Consider the following 14344-nt stretch of genomic DNA (forward strand, 5'->3'; position numbering starts at 1 on the left):
GCACTTTGACTTGCATAGCATTTGGAATGTTGCCTTTATTAGGGCCTCAGGTACGGGTGTGTGTGTAGGTATATGTGGCTTATCACTGCATATGTTCATCACTGTTGCTACACTCTGCTGTAATTGTCATTTCACTTCCTCCTGTCTGCCCCTTTTTTTAGTTCTAGCAGCCTTTTGCATTACCAAATGTTTATATTTTGTTGCTTTTGAGAAAGAGATGTTATATTTATTGTCAGTAATGTACCTTAAAGAGTTATATTCTGGATTACAAACAACCCTGTGAGCTGATTCTGGCCTTTGTCCAGCTAGAGTATCTCCTTCCCAGGAGCTGAATGAGAAGTAAGCAGTTCTTTGTGATTCTTTCCCTGAATCAGTAGCATCTTTCTGGCTTCAGACCAGATGGTTTCCTTTGGTCATTGGTTTTCAGTAGCATAATCTCCTCCCTCTCACGCCCCCTTTGTAGACGCAGCTCAGGAGGCTGGGCTCAGGATGTGGCCTGATGCTGATGTAGCAAGGGAGGGGGGAGGCAGAAAGAGAGAAAGAAGACCAAGAAAATGTGATTCACTGCTTAGCAGCTTCCAAGGTTGCATATTACATCTTGTCTATTATGATAAGAGTGGACACTAAAGTGTTATCTTCCGATTGAGGTAAAAGGCTACATCAGCTATGTTTTGTGTTCTCATATGAACTAATTGATGCATGTGGCTTTCCTTGGTTGGGTAAAAAGTAAGCTTTCTATTTAGTATATACAGTATATATTGGGAAAGCAGTCACTGATACGGCAGCAATTAGCCAATTTGTAGATATAAAGCAATTATTTGAACACCACAGGGTTTAATAGCATTGTCTCATGCAGTACTGAAGAGCAGGACATTATTTATTTTTTACCTTTCACACTATCACTCTTTTGTCACCTTCCAAAATAGGCACGTTAGTATAAGGATATGAAGCTTTGTTATGTCCCAACATAGAGGGATGACAGCAGGATATAAATAGTCAGTTAACTTTTATTCATCAGTGCTACATTCCTAATTAAAGTACCACTGTAGAAGAATGGCAATTAAAACAGCCTTTGTGGTCATCTTTATTTGGAAACTGTCTATCAGACATAATACTGTTTATTTGTACTCTTATGCAATCTATACAACTTTCCCATACTTAATTGTTGATTGAAACCTTAATGGGGATGCTTTCATTGTTATCAATGGACTGTTGTATTGACTTCTCATTTGTATCACCCCCAAATCTAAGAAAAAACTATTGAATGACAAAAATATTAATTACAAAACAGTGTAAGCTATCAAACACTAAAATAGTGTTCCTTATTATTGAAGAATAGCAATCTTAATTAAATGTATTTGGAATCATGATATATATTTGGCTGAAAAGACATAGAAAATAGAAGCATTTGCTCTTGGTTTGAGCAGGTTAATATGTAATGTAATGTAATATAATATGTAATGTAACAGCTCTTGCCAACCTAGCAGTTTGAAAGCATACCACCACAAGTAGATAAATAGGTACTGGTGTGGTGGGAAGGTAAATGGCCTTTTTGTGTTCTCTGACTTCCGTCACTGTTCTGTTGCACAAGAAGTGGTTTAGTTGTGCTAGCCACATGACCCGGAAAGCTGTCTGCGGACAAATGCTGGCTCCCTCGGCCTGAAAACAGAGATGAGCACTGTACCCCATAGTAAAATTCAACTGGACTTAACTGTCCAGGGATCCTTTACCTTTTACCTATGTAATGTGATTATATATTATTACTGGGAGGCGGGGTGCAGAAGGCAACCAACTCTTGTTGCAGGAGAACATGCAGAATAGAACCTTTTAACAAAATTAAAGCTGTTTAAAACTGAAATTTTATACATGAGACCTGCAAGTATAGGGCGGTATGCAGCAACAGTAGCAGCAGCAGCAGCAGCAGCAACAACAACAACAACATCATGGTGTCATCTTGGAATTAAGGCTCACTGAGTTTTGTGGAGTTTGCTCCGACATAAGTGGGAGCAGCTTAAATGGCTGAAGTATTTGTTTAGTTTTTCATGTTATATTTGTTTATTTTTGACGTAGGATTTTGTTTCTAGTGTGACTGGCTTTTCATGGAAAGGAAATATGAGCATAGGAGTCACTTCCTACAAGGGTACTGGATTAACAATAGCTTCATAATGTCCTTGTATTTTAAATGGTGGAGGTGATTTGCTTTTGAGTAGTCATAACTACCATATTTTTTGCTCTATAAGACTCACTTTTTCCCTCCTAAAGAGTAAGGGTGTGTGTGCGTCTTATGGGGCGAATGCAGGCTGCGCAGCTATCACAGAAGCCAGAACAGCAAGAAGGATTGCTGCTTTCAGTGCGCAGCGATCCCTCTTGCTGTTCTGGCTTCTGAGATTCAGAATATTTTTTTTCTTGTTTTCCTCCTCCAAAAACTAGGTGCGTCTTGTGGTCTGGTGCATCTTAAAGAGCGAAAAAATACGGTATTTTGTAGTTGTACAAGCATTATGCTTCCTAGAATGGTTGTACAGTAGTGACTAGCCCTCCTCCTTTTCTCGGACATGCTGATTCTGCTAACGTGAAATATGCAAACACCAATACTTATCTGACCAGATTGTTTTTCCCCTTGCCCTTTTTGAAGCCTAGTCATTCACATCTCTAGGCCATAAGCATGACAGGGCAGAGTCTTAAAGAATGTTTAAAGAACAGGTAGATATTCAGTTATATGATTGTTCAAGGAAGGATGCGCACTTAATATTCTCATGTGCAGTTTCTCTGGGAAAGGATTTAAATAAATGGAAAAGCAGATAAGTAACATTTTATAGATGTTTACTGTCTTGCTTTCTAGAGCTCTTAATCCACCATTCTTAGGGGTTTGGATTTGTCCATATACAGTTGCCCTTTTGGGTTGTCACACATTTTTAGAGTTGAGGCAAAGACTGGTCTGGAACAAAAAGTTTTTTCCTTTTATGATTTCTTGCTCAGTGGAACAATTTCTTAATTTCTTCTTGCAGTGGTTTTTTTAAAAGCAACAATTGGTGTAGCAATAAAATTGCTAGCACATTTGTAAAGCTAAGCAGGGTCCAGTATGGTTTCACATTGGATGATGGTGTTGTTGAGATTTCTGCATTGCAGGGGGTTGGACTATGAGTTTTAGAATCCCTTCCACCTCTATAATTCTATTATTTTAGCACCTTTGGTAAATGGTTTTATAATTTCAGAATAGAAGAGTAGAAGAGTCTTGTAACAGATGCCTCAGTATAGCATTCTCTTCCATGTGCAGAAGATGCATGCATAGAGTACCCATAAATAGATTCCATACTAGTGATGTTAAATTCTTGAGAATAGTCTTTTGGAGAATATTCTCGATTAATGAGAATATTAGAGAATTTTCATTTAAAATAGGAAAATATTCATTTTAATGCATTGAAAATGATATAATTTTAATGCATTGAAAATTATATAATTAGTTAATATACATGTAATATTCATGGGTAATCTTGTTCAGATGGCAGCCAAAACCTGTACAGATGCTTTTATTCAGTGGGGCAATGCAGTGAATTCACATTCTTTGATTTTTTGCGCCAAACTTGAAATTGAAAATTCAACGTGAATGACTCATGTTAATCACTAAGCCTGCCACTAACTGTATATTTAGTAAAAGAACTACAGTGAAAATATATAAGCACAAGCCTATTTGTCACTTGACTTGCAAGTATCAAATTAAAAAGTAAAACATGTTTTATAGTTAAAGTTAAACCATTCTAAGGTGATGGCACCAGTAATTGTCATGTTAAGGTTTGGTATAAGGAAATTCAGTAGTTAAATCATATTTTATTCTTCCATCAGAAAATTTACATGTTAAAGGACAAGTCAATAAATGCAATGTTAAGGTTTGATACAAGTAAGTTCTGTAATAGGCTATCTTGTGCTTCTAATAGTTCTAATACTTAATAACTGTTTTGGTGACTAAAACACAGCTTGATAAACAAAACTACAGTCATACCTCATGTTAAGTTTGCTTCAGGTTGCACGTTTTCAGGTTGTGTCCCACAGCGACCCAGAAGTACCAGAAAGGGTTACTTCTGGTTTCGCCGCTCACGCATGCACAGATGCGCAAAATGACGTCATGCGCAGAAGCGGCGACCCGTGTGTGCGCAGACGTGGGTTGCGTTCTTTTCAGGTTGCGAACGGGCCTCCGGAACGGATCCTGTTCGCAGCCAGAGGTACCACTGTATATGCATACATATAAAAAAGAAGCCATTAATATTAATGTAGAGAAAGAATGACACAATATTTCCATCTTTTCAACAAATTTTCTGAAGCTAGAACATTCTCCTACCTCTTGTTTACAGTTCTCAACATCTGGAGGTTCTTCTGATACTAGGTAAATAGCTAGAGAGGGAACCAAACTATGCAGATTAGGACTACTTCATAGTAAGAATCTTGTTTTCTTTATCTTGTTATGGTAAACATGACCATTTGGCAATTATGCCAAAGAGGGCAACGGTTCCCTCATAATCCTTGTACAGTAGTTTAATGTTGATGTTACAACTGTTACAAACTTACAATAACCTTTTGATCACATGTCTTATTTTTCAAAATTCAACAAATGAAATATGGAGACAATGTTGTGCTTGCACCGGCTATCTAAAGAGCACAAGAGGCTTGTGCTAATCCAATGCTGACTTTAGCCTGAAATTAGTGAAAGTTCCTTATTTTGTGTTTGGAGGAGTTGTAATTGGATTGGTAATCTAGAATGTCCCAATTGAGTTGATGGAAATTTGCTTTTTTAATAACCTACATAATGTGGTTACTTGGTCATCAACTATTGTACAGCTATATATCTTCTTAAGAATATGCTTCATCACTTCCGTAGTCAAGAGGTTATTCTAGGACATCACTGATAAACTTGTGTGCTTTTCCTACAGGAAGTACATTGCTATTGAGCAAGTCCTGTGAAAGCTGTTTTCTGATACGTTGCAACTTAAAATTGCTTATGAGTAATGTCCCTTTCTGCAGGAAGTCTGCTACTGCACCATTTCGGTCAACCCTAACAATTTTGCAATCCTATTTCCTATTGATCTACAATTAGGATTTTATTCAACATGCACAAACTTATCTTTTGTATTTCCCAGTAGTAATTTTAAGCATGCAAGTTGCTACCCCCAATTAAATGTTGTGGCTTGTTCTGAACCAACAAGAAAAAATGTTTTGGAAGGGGTGAAGGGGACAAAGATTACTTTTTCTGTTTCCATTCTGAACACCCCATTAGCCAACCATACTGAGAGCTAGCTTTATATACTGGGACACTGGTAAGCAAGCTACAGAACTAGGTTATTAGGCTGCATCTTGTTCTTTCACAAAAACAGAAGTATCATGTACAGACCATGCTCCAGTTGTTTTGTGCCAAGAACAGGGACTTAAGATAAGGAAATGGTCAAGACATACTGCCCACCTGAACATTTAAGGTAATTTTATACTTGGTTAAAACTGCAAGTAGGAATGACTGAATAAATCTGAGAAGTAAAAAACAATTTGATTGGAGAAAAATTTGAGGGATTGTGTTAAGTGTTTCTGTTCATCATTGCAACAATGAGGGTTCCAATTGCCACCAAGGAAAACTTTGGACAGCTCTATCAGTTCCCATTGATGATATAAGCTTTGCAGAATTGTTCCACTGACAACTCCACTGGCACTTGCAGGAACCAAATGTGTGGAACCTACTACTGATTATTTGATAGTGCTCTGCGACTTCTTTTCCTAACCAGTATGTTGATCCTTCGACTGACACTCCCCTTGATCTGACTCTTTGTGAATGTCTCCAATGATCAGTGTGAACTGCAAGCAGGTGTGTGTGGAAAGCATGATCAGCCAACCACTCCCTCTGCTCTCCCCACCACCATATACACACACCTCACACAGACAGAACTGCCAGGCTGTGTGAACATAGTTAATAGTCTACATTGCAATCATATTGGGTGACCTGCCCATTTTCTCCTTTAGCTTCAAATGTTGAAAGCTAATGTTCCAAATACATAGCTGATTTTAGACTATGTGTGTAGTCTATAAATGAATACATCAGAAAGTGACTTTCTTTTAAGCATGTTTCCGATTCCCCTGGGGATTCTTTCTTAATGAGCAGAGATAGTTTTGTTTTTGTTTTTTTGTAAAAATGCTAATCTTTAGTGATAAGAAGTTGAGGAAGCTCTGTGGCTCCTAGTACAACTTCCTATTCTGCTATCCCAAATCTTGATTTTGCCATAGTTAAAAACGTTGTGGCAAGATGCAATTCAGACTGATGGAATACAGCAGTGTTAACATGGAGAGCCTACAATTTCAAAAGCCCTAGAGGATGACCACCTATGTGATGGATGGACAGTCTAAAACTAACAGTGGGGCTTATGCCGATGAAAGAAGCAAACAGCAGAAATGCAGTGTATCTTAATTTACATTTATGAAAATAACACCGAAGGCAGAATAATTAAAATAGTACTCAAGGTTATTTGCCAATTGCCCTTTGCTCCCAGTTACGTAAAAGTGGGCAGCTTGTATCAATGAAGCAAGAAGGCACATACAATTTGTTTTCCTTTGTACCCAGAGGAGTGTGTGCTAATGATCATACGTCAGTGTGATATGTTATAGCTTGCAGCACTATAAAAACATGACTCTTAAGGCTAGATTTATAAAATGTTACTGTCCGGGGGAGGGGGGGAGGCGTTTATGAGCCTGCTATTGTGGCAGAGGGTTTGGAAGAAGAGAGATAAGGAGCACCATGACTCTTCCAGCAGCTCACTACAGTTCTACACTTGAGTGTGGAAAGGAGGGCTTTTCCCGCAACTTACTTAGTTTCTATTCTGGTGCAAGAGCACAAAATTCCTCTGCCTGTTCACTCGCCAGTGTGGAATTTGTTGTTGCCTATAGTTTCCAAGCAAGTGTTTAAACACAGCTGTTGAAAACCTTGCTAGGTTTATCTAAACTTGCCAGCTAAAACAGTTAACTTTATCCTGTAATTTCTTTGATCCTTGGACTCAATGAAATTGTGCTTTTTGCCAAAATGATTGCTGTCTGCAACCATGTAAAAAAAAAATGTGGCTGACAACTTCAGCAATGGCAGTCCCATTTTTTGCAGCCTAGACCTACTGATTTGTCTCCCTATATTTACAGGATCCGAAAGGGATATTGTGCTTTTTGGGAAAAGAAGAATATTTGCTCCCTAAATTTTAATAGAATTTTTAAAAGCAATACAGACTATAAACAAATAAAAGGGCACTGTAGCTAGCATGATTAAAAATTATTAAAAGCCTACTAGAAAGAAAATGTCTTAACTGCTTGTCTGAAAGATAAGGGGCCAGATTTCATTCTCCACTAACAGTACACTAATATTTTATCACATCCTTTACAGTTCATACACTAGTGACTAGCTATTCAAGATGAACATCATCTTAAGGGTCAACCATGGTTATTAGTCTCTGCTGCAAGACAGATGACTCCTCATTGTAAATAAGCTTTTGGGGATTTATAATACATCATGAGAACATTTGTGGCTATGTAGGAAAGTGCTTAACCATTTGCAGAATATTTATATTACAACAAAACAGCAGTTTCAAAAATGGTCAGTTCAGTTTGACCTTTCAGAAACATCACCATTGCCACGACAAGTATTGACTCATTTCCCCAGAATCGGAAGTAATAGGTCATAATGCTTACTTAAAAAGAAAAACGTATTGTCTTAGTAGGCGTGTTCTTGTAGCCTTATAAGTTTCCTAATGCATATACAGACTAGCAGACAGACTTGGAAGGCTTCGCTTGGTGAGTAGCTGCAGTTTGTGTGCATATTCGTAGTTTGACTTGGATGTGCAAACACCTCTGGTTCAATAGCATTAAATATTCTGATCTTAAACCATTTGTTTTCTTTTTTAAGCTGCTAGCCATTTATGTGTGCAAACGGAACAGTGCTTTAAAAAGTCACATATTTAATTTTTTACCTGCCCTTGATAACGTTACAAATATTTTGTCGTGGACATAAAAGTTTGAACTTCTACAGCTTTGTAAACCTTTACAACTTTGAACAAAAGTACCTTTTAATTATGCAGTGCCTTTCAAAGCCTTCTTTGATAGAAAATAACAAGTATATTTCTGTATGAATGTTGTAATCTCTGGTATCTTTTCTTTCACATTAAACCTTGGAGTGGAGGAAAAAAGCAGTTATGGAAAATGTAATCTTGTCTTCTGCTTATTCCATGTGACGCATTTTAAAAATTAATGATACTGTAACAAGAGGGCCTTCTCATTCTTGTGACCTGTTTTTGCCTCTACTGTACAGGTCATGATTAGTGGGGAGAAAGCTTAACCATGTGTCCCAGTTTTGGCAACATGCTAAGCAAAACCTTGGCTTGGCACAACAGTAAAAAGGACCAGGAGGGAGCAAAGCAACTGCAAACTCCCCTTAGTGAACCTGTGCTATCCTGGTAAACCATAGTTTGGCTTACATTGTTGGGCAAACCAGGATTTGACAGAAATAAAGCTGTGGCTGAATTTTAGGACATTGTCACCTGAACAGAAATAAACAATGTCCTAGAATTGCTGAGTTGTAGTTTCACATCTGTCTAAATTCCACAATGAAAAGTGCACCCAGGGTATGATTTTTTTTGTCTGATCACTTTTAAAGAACCTATATTGGAGATCGAACAAGGATTGTTGTTGTTGTTGTTTAGTCGTTTAGTCGTGTCCGACTCTTCGAGACCCCATGGACCAGGGCACGCCAGGCACTCCTGTCTTCCACTGCCTCCCGCAGTTTGGTCAGGCTCATGTTTGTAGCTTCGAGAACACTATCCAACCATCTCATCCTCTGTCGTCCCCTTCTCCTAGTGCCCCCCATCTTTCCCAACATCAGGGTCTTTTCCAGGGAGTCTTCTCTTCTCATGAGGTGGCCAAAGTATTGGAGCCTCAACTTCACGATCTGTCCTTCCAGTGAGCACTCAGGTCTGATTTCCTTAAGAATGGATGCGTTTGATCTTCTTGCAGTCCATGGGACTCTCAAGAGTCTCCTCCAGCACCATAATTCAAAAGCATCAATTCTTCGGCGATCAGCCTTCTTTATGGTCCAGCTCTCACTTCCATACATCACTACTGGGAAAACCATGGCTTTAACTATACGGACCTTTGTTGGCAAGGTGATGTCTCTACTTTTTAAGATGTTGTCTAGATTTGCCATCGCCTTTCTCCCAAGGAGCAGGCGTCTTTTAATTTCGTGACTGCTGTCACCATCTGCAGTGATCATGGAGCCCAAGAACATAAAATCTCTCACTGCCTCCATTTCTTCCCCTTCTATTTGCCAGGAGGTGATGGGACCAGTGGCCATGATCTTCGTTTTTTTGATGTTGAGCTTCAGACCATATTTTGCGCTCTCCTCTTTCACCCTCATTAAAAGGTTCTTTAATTCCTCCTCACTTTCTGCCATCAAGGTTGTGTCATCTGCATATCTGAGGTTGTTGATATTTCTTCCGGCGATCTTAATTCCGGCTTGGGATTCATCCAGCCCAGCCTTTCGCATGATGAATTCTGCATATAAGTTAAATAAGCAGGGGGACAATATACAGCCTTGTCGTACTCCTTTCCCAATTTTGAACCAATCAGTTGTTCCATATCCAGTTCTAACTGTAGCTTCTTGTCCCACATAGAGATTTCTCAGGAGACAGATGAGGTGATCAGGCACTCCCATTTCTTTAAGAACTTGCCATAGTTTGCTGTGGTCGACACAGTCAAAGGCTTTTGCATAGTCAATGAAGCAGAAGTAGATGTCTTTCTGGAACTCTCTAGCTTTCTCCATAATCCAGCGCATGTTTGCAATTTGGTCTCTGGTTCCTCTGCCTCTTCTAAATCCAGCTTGCACTTCTGGGAGTTCTCGGTCCACATATTGCTTAAGCCTGCCTTGTAGAATTTTAAGCATAACCTTGCTAGCGTGTGAAATGAGTGCAATTGTGCGGTAGTTGGAGCATTCTTTGGCACTTCCCTTCTTTGGGATTGGGATGTAGACTGATCTTCTCCAATCCTCTGGCTACTGCTGAGTTTTCCAAATTTGCTGGCATATTGAGTGTAGCACCTTAACAGCATCATCTTTTAAAATTTTAAATAATTCAGCTGGAATATCATCACTTCCACTGGCCTTGTTATTGGCGATGCTTTCTAAGGCCCATTTGACTTCACTTTCCAGGATGTCTGGCTCAAGGTCAGCCACCACACTACCTGGGGTATATGAGACATCAATTTCTTTCTGGTATAGTTCCTCTGTGTATTCTTGCCACCTCTTCTTGATGTCTTCTGCTTCTGTTAGGTCCTTTCCACTTTTGTCTTTTATTATGGAAATCTTTGTACAAAATGTTCCTTTCATATCTCCAATTTTCTTGAACAGATCTCTGGTTTTTCCCATTCTATTGTTTTCCTCTATTTCTTTGCATTGCTCGTTTAAGAAGGCCTTCTTGTCTCTCCTTGCTATTTTTTGGAAATCTGCATTCAATTTCCTGTATCTTTCACTATCTCCCTCGCATTTTGCTTGCCTTCTCTCCCCCGCTATTTGTAAGGCCTCGTTGGATAGCCACTTTGCTTTCTTGCATTTCCTTTTCATTGGGATGGTTTTAGTTGCTGCCTCTTGTATAATGTTACGAGCCTCCATCCATAGTTCTTCAGGCACTCTGTCCACCAAATCTAAATCCTTAAACCTGTTCCTCACTTCCACTGTGTATTCATAAGGGATTTGACTTAGATTGTATCTTACCGGCCCAGTGGTTTTTCCTACTTTCTTCAGTTTAAGCTTGAATTTTGCTATAAGAAGCTGATGATCTGAGCCACAGTCAGCTCCAGGTCTTGTTTTTGCTGACTGTATAGAGCTCCATCTTTGGCTGCAGAGAATATAATCAGTCTGATTTCGATGCTGCCCATCTGGTGATGTCCATGTGTAGAGTCGTCTCTTGTGTTGTTGGAAAAGAGTGTTTGTGATGACCAGCTTGTTCTCTTGACAGAACTCTATTAGCCTTTGCCCTGCTTCGTTTTGAACTCCAAGGCCAAACTTGCCAGTTGTTCCTTTTATCTCTTGACTCCCTACTTTAGCATTCCAATCCCCTATTATGAGCAGAACATCCTTCTTTGGTGTCACTTCTATAAGGTCTTGTAAGTCTTCATAGAATTGGTCAATTTTCAGTTTCTTCAGCACCAGTAGTTGGATTAGAAGCTGCTTTTAGTTTCAACAGCTCAATCATATATGTGACTACTCAGAAATATTATTGAGTTCAGTGGGGCTTACTTCCAAGTTACATGAGCATAAGAGTAAAGACTTACTATGGTCATTAATGCCAGTGGAGATTTAATGTTGTGCCATAGATACCAAGGGGAAGAGGTGCTGGTGTATTTGAGTCAGAATACTCCCAGTAGCCAGATAATAACATCTGAATTTGATCTCTGTCATCCAATTTAAACTAGACACAAACAGAGTTATAATAGTCCCAGTTTTGCTCACTCAGTCTTCAGTTTTATAATACCATAGCATCCCTGACTACTGACTGCATATATTACGATAGAAGAGTTCATTATTTATAACATAAATAAATTATCCTCTCACAATCCCATTTCAAAGGCAGTTACACTATTAAGAAACTCTATTTTTGGTTCCTAATATGTTTTCTACAAATGATTGCTTTTTAAAAAACCAATTTAGCAGTCCGGAAAGGAGTGAGTGTGTGTGTGTGTGTGTGTGTGTGTGTGTGTGTAATACTGTATATCAGCTAGGCCTGGGCAATATATCCATATATCTGCCAGGACTGGTATTAGGGGTAGATCTCAATGACAGTTTCACTCAGTGGTATATCTCTGGTGAACCCACCTCTGCCTGAGTCTCTTTGTTACCAGCGCCCTGCACGCTGAGGGAAAAACAAGCTGCAGCCGGGCATTGGAGGCAGAGGGACTCGGGAGCAGTAGCAGTTTTACCAGCGATATACCGCTGAGTGACGCCATCATCGCGGTCTGCCCTCATACTGCTGCAGAGGGAGAAACAAGCTGCATCAGCGAGGTGTGATACAGCTTGTTCCTTCCTCTGCTTCAACAAGCCCCCAGTCCCTCTGGCAGATGCACACTGGTTGTGGTTGCTTAGCCAGGGGTGAGAAGACTCCTGCCCTCCAGCTGAGCCTCACCAGTCCCTCTGTCTCAAGGCAGCAGCAGATGCTGCCTCAGCTCCCACTGCTGCCTTTGGACGGATCGGGGGAGGCACGAACAGGCTGCTTCCTCCTCCCTCCCTGTGAGGGAGAGGCAGCCCACCTGCATCTCTTGCCCTTCCCAAGGCAGTGGAGGTTGCTGCCCCAGCTGCCTCCATCGCCTTGGAACAGGCAGAGGAGGTAAAAACGGGCTGCTTCTTCATCCAGGGAGGGAGAGGTAGCCCGTTCGCTCTCCCACTCTGCCCATGCCAAGGCAGTGCATGAGGCAGGCAAACAAACAGAGTGTTAGCACACTTGCCTCATCCATTGCTTTGATATGGGCTTCTTTCTGACATTGTGATATAGATTGCAGTGTTTAGCTGGTGGTATATTACGATGTTGGAAAACAGTTACTGCCCAGCCCTAATACCAGCCACTGAACTGCCTCAACATGAGCCAGTAACATTCTTGTTGCAGTTGTGGTTGTTTTCTAGTATTGCAGGCAGATTCACTGCAAAAATTTGTGTCTGCATTGATGCATCTTTCTTATAGGATTGATGGTTCTGAAGCATAATCAACCCTGGTACTACCTTGGTGATACAGTCATACCTTGGATATCAAACACCTTTGCTCCCAAAGAAATTGGTTCCCAAACAATCAAAACCTGGAATTGAGTGTTCTGGTTTTCAAACAATTTTTGGAAACGGAATATCTGGCGTGGCTTCCGGATGCTCCTGTAACCAATTGGAAGCCATGCCTTGGTTTTCGAATGGTTCCGGGAGTCGAACAGACTTCCAGAACACATTCTGTTCAAGAACCAAGGTATGACTGTACTGCTATCTTATTTTAGGGATGAGAGATTAGGAGTTTGTTGATGTACCCTCCACTCCACTTCCAAAGATGCCCTGATAGAGATGACACATGGTCAGTAGTAATAATAATAATAATTTATTATTTATACCCCACCCATCTGGCTGGGTTTCCCCAGTTACTTCTCTGTGACATCAAACCGGGATATATATATATATATAAATAAATAAAAATATATAAAACTTACCCATTTTCTCCCCAGCAGGGAAATGGGGGTGAGAGGTGGGAAACTTGAATGTACTTGTAAGTAATACTCTATATTGTCAAAAATAGAAAATGTACTCAAAAGTAGTTGAAAACACAAATAACTTTTTACAATTAACAAGGAAACTCTTACAATTTTGTAATATTAAAAATGCTGTCCTTCGATGTCAGAAGTGGAACATGCAAAAGATAAGGTCATGTAGCAGGTAACCATGCAACATAGATGGGGAAACTTTTTCAGCCTGAGGACCACATTCCCCCTGTGGTTGGTGATGCCAGAGACAAAAGTGAGCAGAACTAATGTAAATTTTACTGCATTTGACTCCCCCGGGTCTGAGGTTTCCTACCCCTGCTGTAAAAGAAACACTAATGTGCCCATTGTCAGTTCAGTATGTACATTTTTCTCAGAAACAAGTCCCACTGAGGTCAGTGGTGCTTACTTCTAAATAACTGTGCATAGGATGGCAGTCTGAATGACTGGAGAAAATAAATAGGACGTATTTGAAACAGTGCCCCCCTTTTCTGGTTGCAATTTTAATATCCTACCCATTATATAACATGCTTTGGAAACGCCTTCAAGAGAGCACAGCTGCAATTTTCCTTGCATGCAGTCCCTTCTCACCTGTGGGTACAGGGCTAGTACTTGAATACAAGGCTGTCTTAATTTCTAATTATGCATATGTAAGAAAACTTTCTTTTGTAGTGGATAAATGTATGGGCTAGGTTGTCTGTCTCACTGATTTTACTATGTGAAGCAAATGTTGTCACAGAGTATACTTCTGCTAGTGTGCTTTCCATTTGCTTTATACCATCTGTGCAGCACATGCAGATTTAATTGCACACTTATTCAATGGTGGTCCTAATTAAACGTTTTGAAATTTCAGTCTTTATGGAAGGCTAGTGGCCTAATTCACACAATCAAATCCTAGTTCAATAAGGCAGGGTATGCACAAACTTTAAGCACTAGAACACAGTCCCCTTGATCTTCCTTTTGTGCGAGCACAGAAACAAAAGCTACAGTTTACTATAGTTTCCCTTGACATGCGATCAGGCACTATGATTAATAGGTTCCAAACAAGCAACGATTCAGAAAT

At 39.8% G+C, this 14344-nt stretch overlaps 1 protein-coding gene across 6 annotated transcripts in view; it reads left to right on the plus strand.

Moving 5' to 3' along the window:
* Positions 1-14344, plus strand: part of ACSL4 (acyl-CoA synthetase long chain family member 4) — a 50481-nt gene that overhangs the window by 5540 nt on the left and 30597 nt on the right. The window lies entirely within an intron of this gene.

This window comes from Podarcis muralis, chromosome Z, assembly GCF_964188315.1.
Source record: "Podarcis muralis chromosome Z, rPodMur119.hap1.1, whole genome shotgun sequence".
Taxonomy (NCBI): domain Eukaryota; kingdom Metazoa; phylum Chordata; class Lepidosauria; order Squamata; family Lacertidae; genus Podarcis; species Podarcis muralis.